This window comes from Schistocerca piceifrons, unplaced genomic scaffold (genome assembly GCF_021461385.2).
Source record: "Schistocerca piceifrons isolate TAMUIC-IGC-003096 unplaced genomic scaffold, iqSchPice1.1 HiC_scaffold_453, whole genome shotgun sequence".
Taxonomy (NCBI): Eukaryota; Metazoa; Arthropoda; class Insecta; order Orthoptera; family Acrididae; genus Schistocerca; species Schistocerca piceifrons.
Window position 1 is genome coordinate 12,414 of NW_025728682.1, and position 2,587 is coordinate 15,000.

Below are 2,587 nucleotides of genomic sequence, written 5' to 3' on the forward strand. Positions count from 1 at the left end.
CGCCTAAACCTGCTCTGTAATTGTTATACGACTCGTTCAATTAGTGTAGTGTTGCCCACCCGCAACCCTCGCAATATAGTTCGCTACTCGCACTGCCCGCTCCCCTGTGTATCGCTTCATGTTAAACACCTTGCAAGTCTTGCTGACTTTCCACATGCTCCTGCTGTACACTGTAATGTGGATGGCAGCAGGGCGTACATGCCGCCCCCCCCCCCCCCCCCACCTCTCCCCACGTCCCCACCTTGCCCCCTGCCTTCGCAAGGTGGTTGGTGACAAGTTTGCATGTTCAATGCCCTTCGCATGCGACGTACGCAGGCTACGTTGTGGTGCGGCCTGTGTCAACTGTCCGCTGATGTCGTACGCGTGAACCACAATCTGTACTGCACATTCGTCCTTATGTACTGAATGATACATCGTGGCACATGTGTGACCGTACAACGACTGCGCCCAAAAACGGCGGACCATACAGTGCAAATATTGTGCACGCAGCTACGTGTCGTCTCCCTATGAGAGCTGGATTGCAGTGTGGTACGCCATAGAGACGTGTGGGAGGAACGGACGCCGTGGATGGCGATCAGCATGAGCTGTCTGTTGATGTATTCGGACCTAGTCGTCTCTCCTCACACACCGTGATGGCATGGTGCAGCGCGTTCCATATCTGCGACATGCTACAGAAGCCGGTTGACAGTCGTTCGAGCAATGGACATCGCATACGTACGGGGGCCACCTTCCACGTATTGTCTAGGCGTGCACATTTTGTTGCGTGTATGTGGGCAGACGTAGTGTGGCGTGACACCTGACACAGGCATGCAATAATGGTTGAAGTTGCAAATGGCGATGGACGCCTACGTTTTCTGGTGAAGTTACGCAAATGAAGAAATGGTAACCCGTTGTGGTGCGGTTGTTCTCGCTAGGGGTGAATCGGTGATGGCGACGATAGGTTGAGGTACTAACCGGTTGTTCCAGCGATACCCACCATGCCGACGAAACTGAACGGCATCTGGGTGTGAAGCGATACGCGGCGGTGGCTGGGTGGGACCGTCCCCGGCCGGTGAGGGGGCGCCTCCCGGCGTGCTGGCCGCGCGGTGCGTGGGCGCACGCGCTACAGCCGGCTGGTGGGGGCGGCCAGTGGCAGGCGCGCCGGCCGACGGACGCGGCAGGCGTCGCAGCTGCGCGCCGGCGCACCCTGCGCGCGGCGCCGTGCGGCCAAAGTAGGTCCTCGCGGGCCCGGTGCGAAGCGCGGTGGACATCTGCAGTGTGCTGGTCCGATTGAGGACTGTGTGCGTTGAGGATGCGCCGCCGCCCGGCGCTCGGCGCCGCGACGCCGTCTGCTGCTCGGTCGCCCCAGCGGTTCTCGCTGGTGGTTTGTATCGCAGCTGTGCGGATGTGTTGGCGTGTGCGCTGTGCTGGGAGAGTTCGCTTCGGCACCCAAGTGGGGCTTTTGTCCTTCTGTGGCGCTGGCGTTGGAGCTGCCGGTCACCGTAGGTGGCGCGTGTTGTCTCCCGCCGGCAATGCCACGACAGCACGCTCCCGGGCCTCTGTCGGCAGCGGCAAGCTCAGTTGGGAGCACGGGTGGTCGCACCGAAAGCGTCTACTCGCCTAACTCCGGGCGATTGCGCCTCTCTCGAACCCGACCAAGTACTTGGGACGGCGCTGCGCGCCGCCGGGACCTGAGAGGGTTTCGAGGTGTATTGTGCAGGGGAGCTCAGCCTCCTCCTGTTTGCAGAATGATTGAGCGGACGCTTGCGTGTTCGCGCGGGCCCCCGGGACACACTCCCGGGCGGCCGGCTGCTCAGCTCTAGTTGACGCAGCTCCCTGGTTGATCCTGCCAGTAGTCATATGCTTGTCTCAAAGATTAAGCCATGCATGTCTCAGTACAAGCCGCATTAAGGTGAAACCGCGAATGGCTCATTAAATCAGTTATGGTTCCTTAGATCGTACCCACGTTACTTGGATAACTGTGGTAATTCTAGAGCTAATACATGCAAACAGAGTCCCGACCAGAGATGGAAGGGACGCTTTTATTAGATCAAAACCAATCGGTCGGCTCGTCCGGTCCGTTTGCCTTGGTGACTCTGAATAACTTTGGGCTGATCGCACGGTCCTCGTACCGGCGACGCATCTTTCAAATGTCTGCCTTATCAACTGTCGATGGTAGGTTCTGCGCCTACCATGGTTGTAACGGGTAACGGGGAATCAGGGTTCGATTCCGGAGAGGGAGCCTGAGAAACGGCTACCACATCCAAGGAAGGCAGCAGGCGCGCAAATTACCCACTCCCGGCACGGGGAGGTAGTGACGAAAAATAACGATACGGGACTCATCCGAGGCCCCGTAATCGGAATGAGTACACTTTAAATCCTTTAACGAGTATCTATTGGAGGGCAAGTCTGGTGCCAGCAGCCGCGGTAATTCCAGCTCCAATAGCGTATATTAAAGTTGTTGCGGTTAAAAAGCTCGTAGTTGGATTTGTGTCCCACGCTGTTGGTTCACCGCCCGTCGGTGTTTAACTGGCATGTATCGTGGGACGTCCTGCCGGTGGGGCGAGCCGAAGGCGTGCGACCGCCCCGTGCGTGCTCGTGCGTCCCG

The 2,587-nt window shown here is 58.6% G+C and overlaps 1 non-coding gene across 1 annotated transcript in view; it reads left to right on the forward strand.

Moving 5' to 3' along the window:
* The first annotated feature begins 1,812 nt into the window (after nucleotides 1-1,812).
* Nucleotides 1,813-2,587, forward strand: part of LOC124751090 — a 1,909-nt gene continuing 1,134 nt past the window's right edge. The window contains exon 1 of the ribosomal RNA XR_007012039.1: nucleotides 1,813-2,587. This exon is cut by the window's right edge and continues 1,134 nt beyond it. This is a non-coding gene — a ribosomal RNA (small subunit ribosomal RNA).